The sequence below is a fragment of the Camellia sinensis genome, chromosome 9 (assembly GCF_055761805.1).
Source record: "Camellia sinensis isolate YWXY chromosome 9, ASM5576180v1, whole genome shotgun sequence".
Lineage (NCBI taxonomy): Eukaryota > Viridiplantae > Streptophyta > Magnoliopsida > Ericales > Theaceae > Camellia > Camellia sinensis.
The window spans coordinates 170178110-170201719 of NC_138969.1; the positions used below are offsets into that span (position 1 = coordinate 170178110).

At 39.5% G+C, this 23610-nt stretch overlaps 1 pseudogene; it reads left to right on the top strand.

Moving 5' to 3' along the window:
- The window catches only part of LOC145799903 (G-type lectin S-receptor-like serine/threonine-protein kinase At1g11410), a 36306-nt pseudogene that overhangs the window by 9654 nt on the left and 3042 nt on the right, over positions 1-23610 (top strand).

The window sequence follows — 23610 nt, forward strand, 5'->3', positions numbered from 1 at the left end:
TAATGCAGCAAAATGAAGAGGAAGTTTGCAGAATTATGAAGGACGAAAATTAGAGTTACAAAATCCAAATGAGGGTGGTCCTATTTATAGATGTGAAGGTGGCTCTTGGTTTTGAATTGAACAGGTATCATACCTGTTGGGTTTTGAATTCAAACAGATTTGAATTAATTCAAACAGATAGTAAAACGGGAAGGGCCCTGTTTGGGTGTGCATTAATTCCAAAACAGTTTATTTCTGTTTGAAAACGGGAAGGGCTCTGTTTGGATGTACACTAATTCCAAAACAGTTTATTTCTGTTTGAAAACGGGAAGGGCCCTGTTTGGATGTACAAAAAATCCAAACCAATTTAATTTGAATTCTGGATTTTATTTTAATAAAAAAATAAAATTAAATTCAAAAGTTTTTGGCCCAAAAAGATTAGAAGCCCAACCCAACCACACACCCGCGCCCGACCGGACGGACGGCGGCGGCGGCGCGCGCGCGTGTGGTGATTTTTGGGTCCAATGGGTCTAGCCCATTTTGCCCATAACCTCTCCCTCTAAAACACTTGGGTACCCCTTGGGGCACACCCCAAGTATCACACCCTAAGCCTTATAAACCCTTTCAAAACCTCCCACCAAATCAATGTGGGACAAGCCAATTTACAACCTTAAGAAATTTCCACCAAAACTCCATTTCTATGGAGCACACTTTGGCTTCAATTTCCCATTCACTCGGTAATGGTTTTGAGCAACCAAATATACCACGTGAATCACAACGCGGCATAGAACGCGTTACCACTTTGACCCGAGTAAATCGACACTCGGGGCCCACCTAAAAAATAGACCGAACTTAGGAAAAAATTCTGGTTTTATCCAGAATTTTATAACCATTTCCAACAAAAGATAATGAGCATATTATTATGTTCATTGCTTATTCAATGAACTTAATGTGTTATGATTTCCAAATTGTGAGAAGCATGCAAACTTGAACTTATTTTTGCTATGAAAGCATTTTCTCTTTCTTTGTAGCATAAAATAAAAGAACAAATAAGAAAAAATCAAGCATAAATTATTAGCTTTTTATTTACAATAAATTAATAAATGGAGTGGCTATTTTATCCTCTTTTCAGCTCAGTATTTGAAGTCACAACATTCTCGTGCCAAGAAGGGCATGGTGGTGGCAATTGTAATGTCCTCTGTTGCAGCTTTGATTCTTGTAATCTGCTTACTTTCTTGGTTGGTGATGAGGAAGAGAAAAGGTAATAAAAACAACATTAATCTTCTATCATTATTCATTTTCAAATTTTGTAGCATGAAAAATCATATGTGGTAACCAAATCTAATGTCAGTGATTTAAGACTATATCTGAATTTTAAATTTTGAATTTTTATAAGATTTTAGTTGAGTTGTGAGATAGGAAAAAGACGACAGAACAACTTGTTATTTAGTTCCAACAGTTCAACATCATTTGTAACCACCCAAATAGAAAATCAGTTTGATGAAAGTGGAACAAATGCGGAATTACCACTTTTTGATCTAACCACCATTGTCGTCGCCACTGACAATTTTTATTCCTCAAACAAGTTCGGTCAAGGTGGCTTTGGAATAGTGTATAAGGTAAGACACCGTTTGGAGATGAAAATTATCTAAAAATTATGGTTTATTTGTATTTAGAGAGTTAATAAGTTAATTGTGCATTGATTTCAAGGTCGCGGTTACATAATGGACAAGAAATAGCGATCAAAAGGTTAACAAAAAATTCAGGCCAAGGGGTGGAGGAATTCAAGAATGAAGTTACACTTGCTGCTAAACTCCAACATAGAAATCTAGTGAGACTATTGGGATGTTGCACTCAACAAGACGAGAGAATGTTGATCTATGAATATCTACCAAACAAAGGCTTAGACTCTTTCATCTTTGGGATGCTTAATTTTTTGATTTGAGTTCATTTGTTTTTTATCACAGAAATTTATGTAAAAATATAGGAGTACCTTCGATTTGTTGATAGAATTGACTTTTAACTTTGGCCTAGATAAAACAAAAGGCTCATCTCTAGAGTGGAGAAAGCGCTTCGAGATCATTTTGGGAATCGCTCGTGGGATGATATTGTTAGAATGGTTTAGAAATTCTGGGTTAATAACATAATTTTTTCCTAAGTTTGGTCTATTTTTTAGGTGGGACCCGAGCGTCAAATTTGGCGGGTCTAAGTGGTAATGCGTTCTATGCCGCGTTGTGATTCACGTGGTATATTTAGTTGCCCACAACCATTATCAAGTGAATGGGAAATTGAAGTCAAAGTAAGCTCCATAGAAATGGAGTTTTGGTGGAAATTTCATAAGGTTGGAAAATGGCTTATCCCACATTGATTAGGTGGGATGTTTTGAATGGGTTTATAAGGCATGGGATTGAAACTTGGGATGTGCCCCAAGGGGTACCCAAGTTTTTTAGAGAGGGAGGTTATGGGCTAGACTTATTGGACCCAAAAAACCACAATGCGCACGCCACTGTTCGGTCGGGCAGGCTAGGCTTGGGTGCGTGGTAAGGTTGGGTTGGGCTTGTCTGGCTCAATATTAATCTTTTTGAGCCAAAAACATTTGAATTTAATTTATTTTTTAGTAACCGTTTTAAATTCAAATCTGTCCGAACCTTCTGTACAGATTTTTCCAAAATCTGTTCGTTTATTTCAAGGGAAAACCCATACCTGTTTGAATTTAAATTCAAATAGATTTAAATCTATGCAAATTAAACCGAATCTGTTCGGTTATCTGTTGAAACAGTGTTGCACTTGTTCAAACAGGTTTGGCACTTGTTTAATTCAAATTGAATAGCCACCACTACATCTATAAATAGGCAGCCCTTATTTGATGAATTCATTTCACTAATTCCGTCCTTAATAATTCTGCAAACATTTTCTTCATATTGCTGCATTATTTTCTTCTGAGAGAGAGAGTATAAACACTTAGTGCATTCGTTGAACAAATAAATTGTAGTGCTGCATTTATTTGTTGATTGATCATTTCATCCTGGGAGATAGACGTCCATATTCTGAAAGCACCGTGGAGAGGACAAATCTGTCTAAAGGACACAGTGTCGAACACTGGACTTGATCAGATTGTTATTCGAAGATATTAATCAAGTAAGTTATTTATTTTCTGTTTTGTTATTATTTATTTAAATCAGATTTTAATTTTATTTTTGTAACAAAATAAAATTTGTTTTTATTTATTTAATTCTTTGTCTAGTTTGATTTTTGTAGTCAAACATTCATTCTCCTTTCCTATATTTCTTTTCTATTCTGTTTGTCATTTAGTACCCAAACAGAGTTAATTAAATTAAATACAGTGAAGATTGTCCAACAATCTTAAGACAGATTCGTCTTTTGGGATCTTCATTGTATTTAATTTTCTGTAATTTCATAAAGACATATTCTGGTTGGAAAAACAAATAGTGGTTTATGCTATTTGACAGATAGTAGTAATATACTGTCTATTTTCTTTGATAACTAGTAGTAATATACTGGTGTCATTAACAATTGCAGAATATTAATTTGTGTTACAGAAAATTATTGTGGTATTTTATTTTTTTAGTTTTAGTAACAAGGAAAATAAAATTATTTTGTATTATAATTTATTTTCTGATTTTAGTAACTAGAAAATTAATTTGTGTTTTAATTTTTTTTGATTTTTGTAATCAGAGATTATGGCTACTGCAATTGAAACTGCAACAGGTAGTGGTACTTCAATTGTTATACCAACACCGGTCCTTATCCAGAACCATGTTCAAGTACCAATAAATCATGGAGAAAAATCGAAAAAATTTAACGGTATTGAGTTTAAGAGATGGCAGCAGAAGATGCTATTCTATCTTACAACTCTTAATTTGGCCCGGTTTCTCCATGAAGAGCCTCCAACACTTAAAGATGATGAAAGTGATTGGCAAGTTATTGTCGCTGTAGATGCTTGGAAATATTCAGATTTCTTGTGCAGAAACTACATCCTCAATGGCCTTGACAACATGTTGTATAATATTTACAGTCCCCTGAAGTCAGCAAAAGAATGATGGGATTCTTTGGAGAAGAAATACAAGACAAAGGATGCCGGCACGAAGAAATTTGTTGTCAGTAAATTTCTAGATTTCGTTATGGTAGACTCCCAAACAGTAATTTCTCAAGTTCAAAGTTTTCAATTAATTTTACATGATATTCATTCTGAGAGTATGTCTCTGAGTGAGTCTTTCCAAGTCGTTGCTTTAGTGGAAACGTTACCACCAGCTTGGAACGATTTCAAAAATTATTTAAAACATAAACGCGAAGAGATGACTATGGATGAACTTATTGTAAGATTGAGAATTGAGGAAGATAACCAAAAGGCTGAAAAGAGGAATGGAAAAAATCCCATTGAGTCCAAGGCTAATGTGGTTGAACAAGTTCACAAACCACATAACAAAAAGAGAAAGTTTACTAGAGATGGTCCTAAACAAGGCAACAACAACGACAGCAAGAAGTTCAAAGGAAAATGCTATAACTGTGGCAAGACTGGACATCGAGTTTCTGACTGCCGCCGCCCTAAGAAGGATCATGGAAGTACAAGCAAGAAGACCACCAATCAAGCCAATGTAACTAAATTAGATTACATCTCTGACGGAGTGAATGACATCAACCTCTCTCCTATGGTGTCTAAGGCTAATCTGGTTGGAAATCCCAAGAAATGGTGGATTGACACTGGGACAACTCGTCATATTTATGCGGACAAGAAGATGTTCACTACCTACAATGAGGCTGCAAATTGTGAACAACGTTTCATGGAAAATTCTTCTACTTCTACTATAGCTAGATAAGGAAAGGTGATCTTGAAGATGACATCAGGAAAGGAACTGACCCTCAACAACGTACTGCATGTACCTGACATTTGGAAGAATTTAGTTTCTGGTTCTTTGTTAAGTAAAAATAGTTTTAGGCTGGTTTTTTAGTCTGATAAATTTGTATTAACAAAGAGTGGTATGTATGTTGGTAAGGGATACATGAGTGATGGTTTCTTTAAATTGAATGTAATGACAGTTGTACCGAAAGTTGCTACAAATAAGAATAACACATCTTTTTCTTATATTCTTGAGTCAAATTTATGGCATGGTAGATTAGGACATGTGAATTTTGATGCTTTGCGCAGATTAATTGGTTTAGATTATATACCAAAGTTTGAAATTAATCCTAATCATAAATGTGAAATTTGTGTAGAAGCAAAACTAACTAAGGCTCCATTTAAATCGGTTGAAAGGAAAACCGAACCTCTAGAATTAATTCATACAGATGTATGTGATCTTAAATTTGTTCAAACTAGAGGAGGCAAAAAGTATTTCATAACTTTTATCGATGATTGCACAAGATATTGTTATGTTTATTTAATTAGAAATAAAGATGAAGTCTTAGAAATGTTTAAACTCTACAAAACATAAGTTGAAAATCAACTTGGCAAAACCATTAAAATGGTTAGAAGTGATAGGGGTGGTGAATATGATGCACCATTAAATGAATTTTGTGCACAACATAGCATTATTCACCAAACTACCACTACAACATTTTCTTAGTTTAGTGACATTTGAAAGTGTCACAAAACTATTCCTCTAATGACATTTTTTGGTCTTGTGGCATTTTGAACAAGTGCCACTTCTATCGGTGCCACGGTAGATACGAGTGCCGCGGTAGATACTTGCAAGTGCCACTGCACCATCATGGCTGAAAACTTCCAATGACATTTTAATGTCATGGTAGATATTATTTGTGGCACTATCAAGCGCCATTAAAAAAAGAGTTAGTGACACTTGTAAGTGTCATTACACCATCAAGACTAAAACCTTTCAGTGACACTTTAATGTCATGGTAGGTACTATTCGTGACGCTATCAAGTGCCATTCATGACGATAATTTGTTGTAGAACAACTTGATCCGCTCTTGCGGAGACTTGAACCACTAACCTTCCGCATCATAAACCTTATACACCACACTCTTCCCACTACACCTCTATACCACCACATGATTATATATGCAACATATATTATTTATATAGTACATACATCTATATTAATATAAAAGTATATGTATAAACATAATTATTTTATTGAACATAATTTATGTAAAATAAACTATTTACTACCAAAATTAAAAAAAAGACCACTTTTGGCGACTAAAAATATTTTTAGTCGTCAATTCTATACTTTTGGCTACTAATTGTTTTTTAGTTGCTAAAAAACTTAACTTTTGTCGACCAAAATCGGATTTGGTCGCCGAAGATGCACTTTCAGCTACCAAAATTTTGGTCACTAAAAAATTTTATTCCCGCCTTAGGATTTTAGTTCTCCCGCGCTAAAAATGACCACTTTTGGCGACTAAACTTATTTTTTAGTCGCCAATTATAGACTTTTGGCTACTAAATTTTTTTTTGGCACCAAAAAGCTTTACTTTTGGCTACTAAAATTTTTTTAGTCGGTAAAACCCATATAATCAGCGACCAAACTTATTTTTAGTCGCCAATTGTAGACTTTTGGCTACTAAATTTTTTTAGTCGCCAAAAAGCTTTACTTTGGGCTACTAAAAATTTTTTAGTCACTAAAATCCATATAATCAGCGACCAAACTTAGTTTTAGTCGCCAATTGTAGACTTTTGGCTACTAAAATTATTTAGTCGCCAAAAAGCTTACTTTTGGCAACTAATGCTGTTTTGGTCACTGAAAGCTATTCTTTTAGCGACCAAATTTTTTTGGTCAGGAAATTTAGTCGCCGAATATGCTTTTTCTTGTAGTGTATATTGAGCTTAATTCATTTATTTTTAATCATTTACTGCATTTTAAAAATTTAGAAAATACATTGGCATTTTTTATTTTTTCAAAAATGTCATTATAAGCTTGGAAAGTTTTTGGCTTAGTGGCATTTCTCAAAATGGTATAAAATATTTGCTTATGACACTTTTCACCTAAGTGCCATAAAAAGTAATTTGCACCTACCTAGTGTCCTGACATTTTTTAAAAAATGCCATTGCAACTAAAGTTTAGTGGCATCTGTTGGTAAATGTCACGAACATAATTTTTTGTGTCATTATTTTATAAAATGTCATAAAATTGATGTGACATTTCTTTATTGAAATGTCACTAGAGCCTTATATGTTTTGTGGTTCTATGGCATTTTTCTAAAACATTTAATGCCAATTTTTATTTTTGTGGCATTTTCTAAAAACATGCTACTAGTGTAGTGTCACTAAAGTGTAAATTTGTTGTAGTGTCATTTTTGTTGTAGTGAAGTGACACTTTTTTTAATTGAAATGCCACTAGAGCCTTGTATGTTTGTGGCGCTATGACATTTTTCTAAAAAATGCCACCAAATATTCTTTTTGTGACATTTTTTAAGAACAAGCCACTAGTATGGTGTCACTAAAATATGTTTTTGTTATAGTGTTGTGACACTTGTTCATTGAAATGTCACTAGAGCCTTTTATGTTTGTCGTTTTGTGGCATTTTTCAAAAACGTGCCACTAAATATCATTTTTGTGGCATTTTCTAAAAATATGCCACTAGTGTAGTGCCACTAAAGTATGTTTTTGTTGTAGTTTTGTGACACTTGTTCATTGAAATGTCACTAGAGCCTTTTATGTTTGTCGTTTTGTGGCATTTTTAAAAAACGTGCCACTAAATATCATTTTTTGTGGCATTTTTTAAAAATATGCCACTAGTGTAGTGCCACTAAAGTATATTTTTGTTGTAGTGTACAGCACTTTATTCTTCACAGCAAAATGAAATTGCTGAAAGGAAGAATAGAACCCTAAAAGAAATGATGAATGCTATGCTACTAAGTTCAGACTTACCACAGAACTTGTGGGGGGAAGCAATATTGTCTGCTAATTATGTTCTTAACAGAATACCCCACAAGAAAACCAACAGCACTCCTTATGAATTGTGGAAATGTCGACCACCTTCCTACAAATACTTAAAAGTGTGGGAGTGTTTGGCAAAAATTGAAGTTCCTGTTCCTCAAAAGACTGAGATTGGACCAAAAACAGTGAATTGTGTGTTTATTGGTTATACTCAGAATAGTAGTGGATATCGGTGTCTGACTTATAAATCAGAAATACCTGATATAAATGTGAACACTATTATAGAGTCAAGGAATGCTGTGTTTTTTGAACATGTCTTTCCTTACAAGAAAGAACAGGAATTAAGTTCACTGAAAATAACTTATGATTGTACACAAAGTCAAGAGACTAATGACAATCAAACACAAGAGACTAGTAATGGTCTCGACCAACAGATTTAACTGATGATGAACCAAGACGAAGTAAGAGAGCAAGAACATCAAATCCTTTAGTCCAAATTTTCTGACTTACTATTACAAAATGAACCTCAAAGCTTTAAGGAAGCAATGACAGGTCCTGAAGCACCTTTGTGAAAAGAGACTGTTAATAATGAAATTGAATCCATTATGCAAAATCATACTTGGGAATTGGTGGATCTTCCACCTAGTTCTAAACCTTTTGGATATAAATAGATATTCAAGAGAAAAATGAAAGCAGATTGTAGACACCCTATTTTTTACCGTTCTTAAGACTTGGACATCATCGTTTGAACACTCGATGATCATCTATGTTCGTGTTTGTTTTGAGTTCTCGGAGGTCTCGGCCGCGCGCCTTGCCTCAAGATCTCTCAACTTGTCTGTTTTGTGCTTGATTGTGGACCAAGGACTTGTGTTTTGCTTCTTAGGGAAGAGGGTGGCTTGTTAGCCATTCCCTCAACCCATCGGCCAAGGCTTGATGCCATCGGCCTTGTTTTCTTGCCAATCAGCCAAAAATGTTGGCCGATCGGCACTCTTTTTGGTCGGTCAGCACTTATGTTGGTCGATCGGCCATTTCTTTTGGCAGAGACCTTTTCTTTGCTTTTTGCAGAGATTGTGCTTCCAGCTGGTGCTAGCTGTTGGCGACTTTCTGTCTCCTCCATACACGTGTATAGAGGGATTTCAACCAACCTTAGCTTGCTTAGGAAGCTTTAGAATTGAATTCCTATAAGAAGTGAGACCCCTCTCCCTTCCCAAGGGTTCTGAAATAGAGAAGTTATATCCCTCTCTCTCTATATTCCTCCCTCTCTCTCTATATTAGCCCTTGTTTGTGCCCTAAAGTGAGATTTCTTCTTGCATTTTGCCTAGAACCCCTTAGCCAAACCTCTTGACCTTGGAGCTGAGGTTCTATAAGACTTGTTTTAACATCCTAGGGTTGGTTTTGGCACAGGGGAGTTGCTAGTTTTGTTGTTCTACAAGGGTGAGCCTCTCATCCTCTTTTAAGCTTTGTTTTGCTTGAGTATTTGGCCATATTTGCATGCTTCTTTTGGCTTAGCTTTAAACTGAAAATAGCTTTGTTTTGAGTTGCTTAACATGTTTGTTTGAGGGCTCATTGGTGTTGAGGGGTGGTCTACCCCCTTTGTGCCTTATTTGGCCTTGCTTTGGGCCACCTCCTTTAGGCTTTTGTTTAGTCTTTGTTTAGCCTCTTCACCACTGAATTCCAGAGGAATTTCAGTAGTGGAAGTGAGGTTTTGAGGCCTTAAATAGGAGGGGGTTTTCCCCTCTCCCCTTCTCTTATGTGCTTGTGGTATTGGCTTACTAAGTTAGCATGTTTTTATACTTCTTTGTGGCTTCATTTCAGTATGTATTAGGCTTTGTTTTGCCATGATATAACACTATTTTGACTTGGTTCAACCATACCATGCATGCCTTATGGACTTGTAGTGCAATCCTCTCTATTGCCTTAACATGCTTTGTCCTTTAAGCCATGTTTTTAGCATGATTTTGGCTTGACCCAAAGAAGCTTTTAGCCTTGTTTTACCATGCTTAAGGTCTGTTTGGTATTGTTTTAGTCATGCATGACTTGCTTTGTATAGCCATGGTTCAATCTAGCTTGTTAGCTTTAAGTATTGAGTCCTCTAGCATGCTTTACTTGGCTCATTATCATGATTTGGCATCATTTAAAATGTTATTTCAGTCCATGTTTTATGCTCAAATGCTTGCACTTATCACTCCTTTAATGCTTTAAAGAGTTGATGTCTTATGCCTCATGAATGGACCATTGTGTATGCTTCCATGCTTACGTCTTTGGGATGCCATCTAAGTGGGTTTTTGGGCTTATTTTGATATTCCATAACTCTGTTTTTCATTGGATAATTCATGCCACGTTTGGTTTTGATAGGTGTAATGTAACCCTCCCTTTGTAGCCTTGCATGCCTCATGCTTTTGGACTTTTGTTCTAGCTTGTGTTGGCTAAGTTTAAGCTTGTTTTTGGCCCTATCTTGACCTACCTTGGGACTGTTTTAAGTGTCTTTGGCCCTTTGGGCTTGCCTTGCATGGCCGTAGTTTGAGTCCCTTGGTTAGCCTTCTGCTTTAGGCTTTCTTGCATACTATACTTGCTTTGTTTGGTCGATTTGGCATCATTCCTCACATATTTTCAGAGCTTATTGCATTGCCACATTCTCATGTTTGTCACACCTTGCTCATGTTTGAGAGTTGTGTCTTGTTGTCTAACTTATGGGCCAATTGGCATGCATGTTTGTTTTGCATTTTGGTACCATCGTTTTAGTACTTTTGGCCACTGATTTTGGCATGGCCGAGGTCCTCCCATTTTGGTTTAAGTCCATCTTCTCATGTTGTTGCATGCTTGCCTTGTATGTTGTCGCATGCTTGTTGCATACTAGTTCCATTGCATGTTGTTGCATGCTAGTTCTATTATATTGTGCTTGCATGCTCGTTGCATGCTTGTCAAATTGCATGTTGTCACATGCTTGCTAATTAACATGTTGTTACATACTTGCCCCTTTGCATATTGTTATATGCTAGTTGCATTACATGGCATTGTTGTTAACATGCTCATGTTGCATTAGCTTTGCTTGCATATTTAGGTTGCATTGCATTGTGTGTGCATTCTCTTGCCTCTTGATCAAGCATGATAGAGGTTAGGGCCCCTTGTGTGTTTTTGTGCATTTCATTCCATATTGAATTGCACACTTGGTTGCTTTGGCCATCATGCATCGAAATACGTGATTGATGGTTCGAGGGTCGAGAACTACACTCCTTTGAGTCTTAAACATGATAAGGGGTGTAGTTGTGCAAACATTGTCTTGCAAATGTATTGCCATGCTCTGTCTGTCCTCTGTTGCAGCAAAAGAAGCATTCAGCGGGAAGAGATGGTCGATCGGCTATATTCAGTGCCGGTCGGCTAACAGAATTTGGCCGAGAGCCTTATATTTGGTCGATGACCAATTTCCCATGGCCGATGGCCCTATCTTTTGGCCGATGGCCTCTCAGCATGGCCACAAGGTGGTTTAGAAGTGTCACAAAAGTTGGCACAGTTTTTAGAGATACAGAACAGTGCAAACAGAGGCAACATGAATCATGGCAACGGATTTCCGAGCGAAACCGACCGAGCATGCATTCATCCCTCTTCCCGAGACTGCTTTACTGTCTTCATAGCTTAATTAATTTGTTAATTATTTAAATGTTGTAATAATTAGTTGTAGCTAGTTATTTATTTGGTTTTGTAATAATTAATTAGCTTGTTAGTTAGTTAATTAGTTAATTTGTATTATTCTTTCGGTCCCTCCCTCAAGAGGGCACATTGTTGTAATAAGCATGCATGTGTGTGATGCATGTCTTCCAACCCCCATTTCTTTCTCCATTTTACTTAACCGCTTTTGATGGTTACTTCTAGGGCACGTTTCATTTAGCATACCTTATGCTTGCATGTTTGCATCCATTAATCTGTTTTGCATGCACCAGGCTCGGCGAATCATACTAACTGCATTGTATTTCAATCCCTACTTGAATACATGTATCGAATTGTCGCATCTCATAACGCCATCTTAGAATAGCCGAGCCTATTTCTAGCTACATTTTGCCTGTGTTGCATTAGCCATCTCAACATGAACTAGGATCATGCATGATTACTAACTAGCTTCTTGTTTTGGCTCGGAGTACACTGTAAGCGTTTATGCTTTAGCATCTTACATGTATGTGAGTGTTAACATGACAGCATGCTTGCCATGAGGCTAATTGCTTATGTGATATAACTTCCTGAATGCCTATGGGTGAAGGTTGGATTGCTTAAATTGGAATAATTCATCGAAATCCGCATTTTAGCCAACTTGCGAGTAGCAAACTTCAAACCGTTTTCAAATAAACAAATATGCGATGCTTTGTTCCAAATTAGGCAATCTAGTCTACACTTGTGTATTGTGCGCATCACATAGTAATTCTGGCTAATTAACCGGAATAAGAACGCATGTGTTTTCAAAAACAAGATATCATGTTTAGTAGTGGCCGATCTTTGATCGGGCGAGCAGGGGTGCTCATTGCATGACCTTCCCCAATCATACCCAAGTTCCGAAGCCGAGGCAACTTTGGTGATGACGGACACGTGGCCTTAGGCACGAGTCAGGGTTTCCTAAATTCTCCTAAAATAAAATATTTAGGTGGCGACTCTATATCTGGCAAAGCAATCCATGTTTGGCACTTCTTTCTTAAAAATCAGTTTTCCAAAACGATTTGTTGGATTTGGACTCTTTGGTGATTTATCGGTCTCGCATTGCACTTTACGGGATTAGATTCAGAACCGTGACATTTGAGTTCGAACTGTAGTAGCAAAGCCCAAGGGCGTGTCTACACAGATGGTTCAATAGACAAGCATAAAGCAAGACTTGTAGTAAAAGGTTACAGATAAAAGGAAAGTCTGGACTATTTTGACACATATTTCCCTGTGACAAGAATAACATCCATTCGCATGCTTATTGCTATAGCAGCGTTATTTAATTTAGAGACACATCAAATGGATGTTAAGACAACTTTCTTAAATGTTGATCTAAATAAAGAGATTTATATGGAGCAATCCGAAGGGTTTGTAGTGTCGAGGCAAGAAAAGAAAGTTTGTCGGCTTGTAAAATCTCTTTATGGATTAAAACAAGTACCTAGGCAATGGCATGAAAAATTTGATCATGCTATGCTTACTAATGGGTTTAAGATAAACGAATGTGACAAGTGCATCCATGTTAAAAATACTGACCAAGGATATGTTATAGTTTGTCTTTATGTGGATGGCATGCTTATCATTGGAAGCAATCAAAACATGATCAAATCAACTAAGCAAATGCTTAACAAAATATTTGATATGAAAGATATGGGGGTCGCAGATGTTATATTAGGAATGAAAATTACTAAAACATTTGATGGATATGCATTATCTCAATCTCATTATATTGAGAAAATTCTTGATAAATTTATCAAGGATGATTTGAATGTAGCTAGAACACCAGTAGACATCAGTCCTTATTTATCAAAAAAATAAAGGTGATGCGGTGTCTCAGTTAAAATAATCCCAAATCATTGGAAGCATAATGTACCTAATGAATTGTACTTGTCCTGAAATAGCTTATGCAGTCAGTAAATTGAGTAGGTACACTAGTAACCCCAGAGAAGACCATTGGAAAGCGATCATTCGGGTTCTTAGATATCTAAGATTTACCCGTGATCATAGTTTAAACTTTACTCGATATCTAGCAATACTCAAAGGTTATTGTGATGCAAATTGGATATCAGATACTAAAGATTCAAAATCCACTAGTGGATATGTCTTTACTCTAGGAGGCGCTGCTATTTCTTGGAAATCCACGAAACAAACATGCATTGCGCGATCCACAATGGAATCCGAGTTCATTGCTTTAGACAAAGCAGGAGAAGAAGTAGAATGGCTTCATCACTTCTTAGAAGACATTCCAATGTGGCCAAAACCTGTGCTAGCTATTTGCAGTCATTGTGATAGTCAATCTGTAATAGGCAAGGCACAGAATCATATGTATAACGGTAAGTCGCGACATATTCGTCGTCGGCATAATACCGTAAGACAATTGTTGTAAAATGGAATAATCTCAATAGATTATATAAATCTAAAGAGAATATTGCAGATCCGTTAACAAAAGGTATAGCGATCCCGGTTGTCCCTTTACTGTTCTGTTGTATTCCGGACTCGGTTCCGTGGAGTTGGTAGTTGTATCTATCTTGTTGTCGCCCTTTAATTTAATTTGTTTGAGTTTTAAGATGTGTTGGGCATGTTTTGAACAGGTGGGTTGAACCTTGGCCTAAAATCTTGTTGCCAGGCTTTTGGTCGTTCCGTTCGAGCGGGCCTTGTTGCGCTCGAGCGGAGATTGCACAGTCCCAGTATTTCGTGTCCCTGCAAAACTTCTGCAGGTGTGATTTTTACGCTCGAGCGGGTTTCTTTACACTCGAGCGGTCGCGCTCGAGCGGGTACTCTGGCGCTCGAGCGGGTAGTACTTTTTGGTGTAAGTTCTGGGAGGGAGAAATCTACGCTCGAGCGAACTGGTTTTCACGCTCGAGCGGATGTACTTTATTCTTGTGTCTTGGCGCTCGAGCGGGCCTTCTTGCACTCGAGCGTACCTAGTTTTTTGTTCTTGACACTCAAGCGTTGTGTTCTCCGCTCGAGCGGAAATGTCGTATATCAGTTGGCAACTAGACATTTTAAAATCACTTTTTACATTCTCTCTCTCTCTCTCTTACTTTCTAAAAAGATATTTTGGGAGCTCCTCTCTCTAGAAACTCCTTTCTCTTTAGGGTTTGATCTAGTTAGAGTGTCTCCCTATCCTCCGGCCTTTGTAAAAAGTGTGTTGATCGTCGAGGGCTCCATTTTGATCCGTGGATCTTTGAGTTTGGAGCATTTTGGTTTTCTTCAACTTCCCCGTTTGAGCTCTAACTTCGAGGTAGGGATATCCTACTCCTCTTTATGAGCTTTGTCTTTGAATTTTAGCATTTTGATATGTTGGGGGTTGTTGGGTAATTTTGAGAAAGTTTGGGTCTTTGTGTAATTTTACAAAAGATGGGGTTTTATTTATATTTAAACCTATATGCATGCTTGGCATAGAGAAATGATATAGATAATGAACTATGGATGAAAGTGAAACCTTGGGGTTGTTATGTTAATTATGGGAAAATGCCCTAATTAGTTGGATAAATTAATTTGTATAATTAATTTTGAGAAATGAGGAATTGAATTGAAAGTATTCAAATTGAAAAGATTATGGGATAAACGAGTGTAGTTGGATTCATTTAATCACTCACCCAGATTGAATGTTGATAATATATCCATTTGGTGCATTTATTTCCTGTTTAGAAATAACTACTTTGGGCTATCGGTGGAGGATAGTCTTGATTGTTGTAGACAATGCATGATGATTAGGCAAACTAAAACTAATCAATTGAGTATGCTGTTGAATATAGCGGTTGGAATAATACATCGACTTTATGTATTGATTGTTTGTGTATATGATCTATGTTTATATACATTGTGTGTGTGTGGGAGGAGATAGGGGATGTACTCCACGATTTAAGGGAAGATAGGGGATGGACCTCTAAGCCGGAATGTGTGTGACATTGATACAGCACTACCATGTGTATCAAGTGTTGATTATGGAAGTGTTTAAATTGATTTGATATAGCACTAAAATGTATTTCGTTATCAATTGTGAGATATAGAAGTGTTTCTATGTTATGTTGATACAGCACCAAAATGTGTATCATTCGTATAGTATGGAAGTGGCTTATGTGTTATTGATACAGCATCAAAATGTGTATCCACCATGAATTTCGAAAGTGTTTTAAGATGAGTCTTATTCTCATCAAGTTACTTGGCTAAGTTTTGAGCCTTGTTTTCAAACTCAAAGTTGAAAAAGAAATGAGAAATGAAATGTAACATGGACTTAAATGTCATGAAATCGGGATGTGATATAAGTGAGTGTATCGGTGTTGACCATCTATCAACTGCTAATCTTTTAGTCATTGTTCATAGCTGGTTTAGCGTATTCCTGCTGGGCTGTGGCTCACCCTTTATGGGACATCATTTTCAGGTACAGGTAGCATGCCACCTCCAAGGACATAGCTTGGAAGGCTAGAGGCAGACAGACTGCTTTGTTATTTGCTTTCTTTTGATGTATTACATGTAAATTCAAGCCAAGAGCTTAATATGTATTGAGTTAGTACTCTTCTTTTTGTAACCAAGTGTTAACTTAGAAAGCTGTAAGCCCGTAGGGCATTTGCTTTTGTTGTTAACATGTAATACTTTTGTAAGAACTACTCAGATTAATGGAAAGATGGTTGGTTTCTTTGTATCAATGCATGTCTAAAGGGATGGGTTTTATGTATTTTTTTGAGGGCGTTACAACTTGGTATTAGAGCGTACCGGGTTTGAATACTTTGGGTACGTGGGAAGTGATTAGTATCACAATGGGTTTGTCTCGCTTGTTAGAGACTTATGTGCGACATTATGTGTTTATTTGATAACATGTTTATGTGACTACTTGGGTATGGGATTTAGTTTCTAGGATGTTGATTGGATCCTTGGGTTTCTGTGAGTTTTGTTGGAAAAGCACTTGATCAATGCTGTTTCTAACCGGAACTCTAGTAACGCCTCGAGACTATCATTATCCGAAAATGAAATTCGTAAGTGCTTATGTGTTTATGTGCTTACGTGGAGTGAATTACAGTTGTCCATGTATTAGGACGCGAGTGTTTAGTTTTGGCACATTTATGAATGTGCTAACGCTCTTCGTTACCTTTATTAGGATGTCAGGACGAGGACGTGGTAGACGTGGCAGACGTGGTAGGCAGGAGATGCCTTTATCGGATGATATTCCGGTACAGTAGGAGGGGGTTGGTTAGGCCAATGTGGCCGACCCAGCAGGTCAAGAGGCTATAGGCGCTTTAGCCCGAGGAATAGCCGATGCTTTGAGGGAGTCTATGGGAATTCTCAAAGCTGAGAATCCTGTTCAGGCTCCGGTTCAGGCTCCAGTTCAGGCCCAGGTTGTTGAGGCAGGGCCTTCCTTCTTGAAAATGGAGTTCTTCCGGTCCAACCCGGACAAGTTTATTGGGGATCCGAAGGAGCCACTGAAGGCTAACGAGTGGTTAGAGCAAATGGGTAAGACGTTCGAGATGCTTGGCATCGAGGACGGAGCGTTGAAAGTGACCTTGGCATCCTTCCAACTTAAAGGGGGTGCGGGTCAGTGGTGGAAATACATGAGGGGCCGTATTGCTGGCACGTGGGAGGCTTTTGTGGAGGCCTTTCAGGAGAAGTATTTGTCTCCAGTAGTCAGGGAGAAGCTGAGAGATCAGTTCTGTCAACTTTTGCAGTTAAGTTCTTCAGTGGCCGAGTATAAGACTGCTTTTACAAGCTTGTCCAGGTTCGCGCCTGAACTTGTGGCTTCCGAGGAACGCCGCTGTATCGAGTTCGAGAAAAGGTTGAGGCACGGCCTCAAGATGAGAGTTGGAGGTTCGATGATCCGAGATTATGGGCGCTTGGTTGATGCTGCAGCCCATATGGAGATCATGATGCAGGAAGAGGAGGGACAGAGAGGCTCCAAGAGGAGCCAAGATGGTCAGGGTGATGGCAGGAGACAGAGGGGTGCTAACCCTCAGCAGTCTCAGGGTGGTGTTGCTAGGTCGACCTTTCCAGTGCCGAGTGCAGGCTCGGGGACAGGTAATCAGGGGGAGTTCACCTGTTACAAGTGTGGTCAGTTGGGCCACAAGGCTTCGGTTTGCCCATAGAGGGGAGGAGGTTAGAGAGCTGCTTTATCTTCAGCTAGACCGCAGAGCCAGAGTTAGGGCAGGGGTCAGCCCTTGTCTTGTTATCAGTGTGGTCAGTCTGGGCACCTGAAGAGGTTTTGCCCACAGTTGAGTGCCACTTCGGGCGCGTCTGGTTCTAGGCAGACGCAGGGTTTTCAACCAGCTCAGTCTGTGTAGGCCTCGAGGGCCAATCTGGGAGCTTCGTCGTCCCAGTCAGTGCAGCAGTCGTTTGCTCTGAGGGGTGAGTAGTTGGATCAGGGGCCTACAGGGCGCGTGTATGCTGTTACCGCGCAGGACCTAGTACCGACTCCATCAGTAGTGGGAGGTACCTTTCTGTTTTGTAACTCGGTTGCTAGTGTATTGATTGATACGGGTGCATCTCATTCTTTTGTATCTGCTGCATTTGCATCTGTTTTGGAATTGGAGTTGGCACAGTTAGCATCTCCTATATGTGTAGTATCGCCTGTTGGTGGTGAGTTGATCTTGAAACAAGGTGTTAGAGGTTGTGATATAGAGGTCGCCGACCATAGGCTTCATTTTCCTTTTGTTGTCATGCCCATGAAGGGTTTTGATGTTATTTTGGGTATGGACTGGCTATCGTCATACCGAGCTGTTATTGATTGCTACCGCCAGAGGGTCACAGTTTGTACCTTGAGTGGGGAGTGTTTCCATTTCTTGGGGGATCGGGTTGGTAGTGTGTTGCCACCGATGTATGATCTGCGAGGGCGGAATAAGCTTAGTGGTCTACTTGCTAGCTTTATGAGTGGTGAGTGTGATGAGACCCAGATTGTATTGCCGAGGGTGGTTTGTGAGTATTCGGATGTTTTTCCCGAGGATCTCGTTAGTTTGCCACCTCACCGAGAGATAGAGTTCTCTATTGATTTAGTGCCCAGCACAGCGCCGATTTCTATGGCACCTTATCGTTTTGCCCCAACCGAGTTGAGTGAGTTGAAGATTCAGCTCCAGGAATTGCTAGATAAGGGTTTTGTTCGCCCTAGTGTTTCGTCGTGGGGAGCACCGGCCCTCTTTGCTAAAAAGAAAGATAGTGCCTTGAGACTGTGTATAGACTACCGAAAGTTGAATCGGGCAACGGTCAAGAATAAGTACCCTATGCCCCGTATAGATGATCTGTTTGACCAGTTGAAGGATTCCCGTTGTTTCTCTAAGATAGACTTGAGATCGGGTTACCACCAGTTGAGGGTCAGGGAGGAGGATATTCCGAAGACGGCATTCCGTATGCGGTATGGCCATTATGAGTTTCTGGTGATGCCATTCGGGCTTACCAATGCACCGGTAGTCTTTATGGACTTGATGAACCAGATCTTCCGGGAATTCTTGGATCGATTTGTAGCCGTTTTCGTGGACGGCATTCTTATCTATTCGCTTTCTGAGGAGGAGCACGAGGAACACTTGAGAGTGGTGCTTGAGTTGCTTAGAGCCCATAGGCCGTATGCCAAGTTTGGGAAGTGTAAGTTCTGGCTAGGAGAAGTCAAGTTCTTAGGCCATGTGGTATCCGGGGAAGGGGTGTCTGTTGATACATCCAAGGTAGAGGCAGTGCAAGATTTGGCACAGCCTAAGAGTGTGTTTGAGATTCGCAGTTTTCTGGGATTAGCTGGGTATTACCGTCGGTTTGTGAAAGATTTCTCCAGGCTAGCTTCGCCGTTGACTAGATTGACGCGAAAAGGGGTCAAGTTTGTGTGGAGTGAGACTTGTGAAAAGTCGTTCCAAGAGTTGAAGGTTAGATTGACCACCGCTCCGGTTTTGATTATTCCGGAGAGAGGGTTGGGTTATGCGGTTTACTGTGATGCCTTATGAGAGGGTTTGGGTTGTGTGTTGATGCAAGAGGGAAAAGTGGTTGCCTATGGCTCACGTTAGTTGAAAATACATGAGAAGAATTACCCTACACATGACCTAGAGCTAGCAGCAGTGATCTTTGCCTTGAACATTTGGAGGCACTACCTTTATGGTGAGAGGTTCGAGCTGTTCTCGGACCACAAGAGTTTGAAGTATCTGTTTACACAGAGAGACTTGAATTTGAGGCAGAGGAGATGGATAAAGTTCATTGAGGACTATGATTTTGAGTTGCACTATCACCCGGGAAAGGCCAATGTTGTGGCCGATGCCCTTAGTAGGAAATCCATTAGTGATGTAGCTTGTATAGCCATCCGAGAATGGGAGATGTTAGGTGCACTTGGCGAGTTTGATTTACTTCTGGGCGAATCTGTTGAGGTTACGGCCTTGTTTTCTGTTGTTGCGCAGCCTACACTTATGACACGAGTGTTAGAGGCACAGAGAGTTGACCTTGAGGTAGAGTCCCTTTGAGAGAAGATCTCCAATGGGAAAGTTGAGAAGGGTTTGACGGTGTATCCCGACCAGAGTGTGAGATACCGAGACCGTTTGTTTGTGCCGGAATCTTGTCGAGAGGAACTACTCCGAGAGTTCCATCATTCACGCCTTGCGGTGCATCCGGGAGGCACTAAGATGTATTGGGATTTGGGTCGCCAGTTTTGGTGGCAAGGTATGAAGAGAGATATGGCTGTTTTCGTATTGAAGTGCCTTACTTGCCAGCAAGTGAAGGCCGAGCATCAGAGGCCAGCGGGTTTGTTGCAACCCTTGCCTATTGCCGAGTGGAAGTGGGAGCATGTCACTATGGACTTCGTTGTAGGTCTTCCGAGGACTCAGCGGGGTAGTGATGCCATTTGGGTGGTTGTAGACCGGTTGACTAAGTCGGCGCACTTCATTCCTATGCGCGTGAGAGATTCGGTAGATCATCTCGCCGACTTGTATATTCGGGACATAGTGAGAGTGCACGGGGTCCCAGTGACGATCGTCTCAGATAGAGATCCTCGTTTTACTGCTAGGTTGTGGTAGAGTTTGCAGAGTGTCTTGGGCACTAAGTTGACCTTTAGTACGGCTTATCATCCTCAGACTAACGGGCAGTCTGAGTGTACCATTCAGATCCCTGAGGATATGCTTCGAGGTTGTGTCCTTGACTTTAGTGAGACGTGGGAGAGGCACTTGCCCTTGGTGGAGTTTGCCTACAATAACAGTTTTCAGTCTAGCATCGGTATGGCACCGTTTGAGGCCTTGTATGGCCGACCGTGTAGGTCTCCAGTGTGTTGGGCCGAGGTGGGTGATGCACCTTTGTTGGGTCCAGAGTTGGTTAGGGAGACGACGGAGAAAGTTGAGCTTATCCGTAGGAGGCTTGTTACAGCCCAGAGTCGCCAAAAGAGTTATGCCGACCGTAGGAGGAGGCCTTTGGCGTTTGAGGTAGGTGATCATGTCTTCTTGAAAATATCACCTAGGCGAGGTTTGATGAGGTTTCGGAAGAGTGGGAAGTTATCCCCTCGGTTTATCAGTCCCTTTGAGATTCTTGAGAGGATCGGAGAGGTCGCTTATCGTTTAGCTTTACCACCGCAGTTGTCCGGAGTGCATGACGTGTTTCATGTGAGTGTGCTTCAGAAGTATGAGCCGGATCCATCCCATGTGTTAGATTGGACCGACTTAGAGGTAGATGAGGATGCCTCGTATAAGGAGAGATCAGTTCAGGTCTTGGATAGGCGGGATCAAGTCCTGCATTGCAAGACCACTCCTTTGGTAAAAGGTTTTGTGGAAACATCATGGAGTGGAGGAAGCCACTTGGGAACGTGAGTTGGAAGTCCGCAAGAAATATCCGGACTTGTTTGTTGATGTGTAACCATGCATTAGTAATTTTGTAATATCATTGAACTTTAAGGGCATTATATATGTCTTCAGTTGTAAAACATTGTGAATGTTTTGGTTAATGGAAGTTTGTTTTAACATTGCGTATGTTAAGTATATTGTGGAAATGCAAGCATGATATTAATGTTGCATGTGTTAAGAAATTGTGGGAAACAGGTTGAAATTGGTAATTTTCAAAGGAATGCATGTTGATAATGCAGGCTGTTATGTGTAATGTGAAATGCCTCTTGAAAGAGATGGGATTGACCAGTAATGGGTCGGATTGTTTAATATTATGTTGTAATATTGTTGAGAATGGAGAAAACCTGTTTTTGAAAAACTTGTGTTTAATTTCGGGGATGAAATTCTTTAAGGGGGGGAGGTTATAGCGATCCCGGTTGTCCCTTTACTGTTCTGTTGTATTCCGGACTCAGTTCCGTGGAGTTGGTAGTTGTATCTACCTTGTTGTCGTCCTTTAATTCCATTTGTTTGATTTTTAGGATGTGTTGGGCATGTTTCGAACAGGTGGGTTGAACCTTAGTCTAAAATCTTGTTGCCAGGTTTTTGGTCGTTCCGCTCGAGCGGAGATTGCACACTCCCAGTATTTCGTGTCCCTGCAAAACTTCTGCAGGTGTGATTTTTACGCTCGAGCGGGTTTCTTGACGCTCGAGCGGGTACTCTGGCGCTCGAGTGGGTAGTACTTTTTGGTGTAAGTTCTGGGAGGGGGAAATCTACGCTCGAGCGGACTGGTTTTCGAGCTCGAGCGGATGTACTTTATTCTTGTGTCTTGGCGCTCGAGCGGGCCTTCTTGCGCTCGAGCGTACCTAGTTTTTTGTTCTTGACGCTCGAGCGTTGTGTTCTCCGCTCGAGCGGGAATGTCGTATATCAGTTGGCAGCTGGGCATTTTAAAATCACTTTTTACATTCTCTCTCTCTCTCTTACTTTCTAAAAAGATATTTTGAGAGCTCCTCTCTCTAGAAACTCCCTTCTCTCTAGGGTTTGATCTAGTTAGAGTGTCTCCCTATCCTCCGGCCTTTGTAAAAAGTGTGTTGATCGTCGAGGGCTCCATTTTGATCCGTGGATCTTTCAGTTTGGAGCATTTTGATTTTCTTCAACTTCCTCGTTTGAGCTCTAACTTCGAGGTAGGGATATCCTACTCCTCTTTATGAGCTTTGTCTTTGAATTTTAGCATTTTGATATGTTGGGGGTTGTTGGGTAATTTTAAGAAAGTTTAGGTCTTTGTGTAATTTTACAAAAGATGGGGTTTTATTTATATTTAAACCTATATGCATGCTTGGCATAGAGAAATGATATAGATGATGAACTATGGATAAAAGTGAAATATTGAGGTTGTTATGTTAATTATGGGAAAATGCCCTAATTAGTTGGATGAATTAATTGTATAATTAATTTTGAGAAATGAGGAATTGAATTGAGAGTATTCAAATTGAAAAGATTATGGGATAAACGGGTGTAGTTGGATTCATTTAATCACTCACCCAGATTGAATGTTGATAATATATCCATTTGGTGCATTTATTTCTTGTTTAGAAATAACTGCTTTGGGCTATCGATGGGGGATAGTCTTGATTGTTGTAGACAATGCATGATGATTAGGCAAACTAAAACTAATCAATTGAGTATGCTGTTGAATATAGCGGTTGGAATAATACATCGACTTTATGTATTGATTGTTTGTGTATATGATCTATGTTTATATACATTGTGTGTGTGGGAGGAGGAGATAGGGGATGTGCTTCATGGTTTAGGGGAAGATAGGGGATGGACCTCTAAGCCGGATTGTGTGTGACATTGATACAGCACTACCATGTGTATCAAGTGTTGATTATGGAAGTGTTTAAATTGATTTGATATAGCACTAAAATGTATTTCGTTATCAATTGTGAGATATAGAAGTGTTTCTATGTTATGTTGATACAACACCAAAATGTGTATCGTTCGTATAGTATGGAAGTGGCTTATGTGTTATTGATACAGCATCAAAATGTGTATCCACCATGAATTTCGAAAGTGTTTTAAGATGAGTCTTATTCTCATCAAGTTACTTGGCTAAGTTTTGAGCCTTGTTTTCAAATTCAAAGTTGAAAAAGAAATGAGAAATGAAATGTAACATGGACTTAAATGTCATGAAACCAAGATGTGATATAAGTGAGTGTATCGGTGTTGACCATCTATCAACTGTTAATCTTTTAGTCATTGTTCATAGCTGGTTTAGCGTATTCCTGCTGGGCTGTGGCTCACCCTTTATGGGACATCATTTTCAGGTAC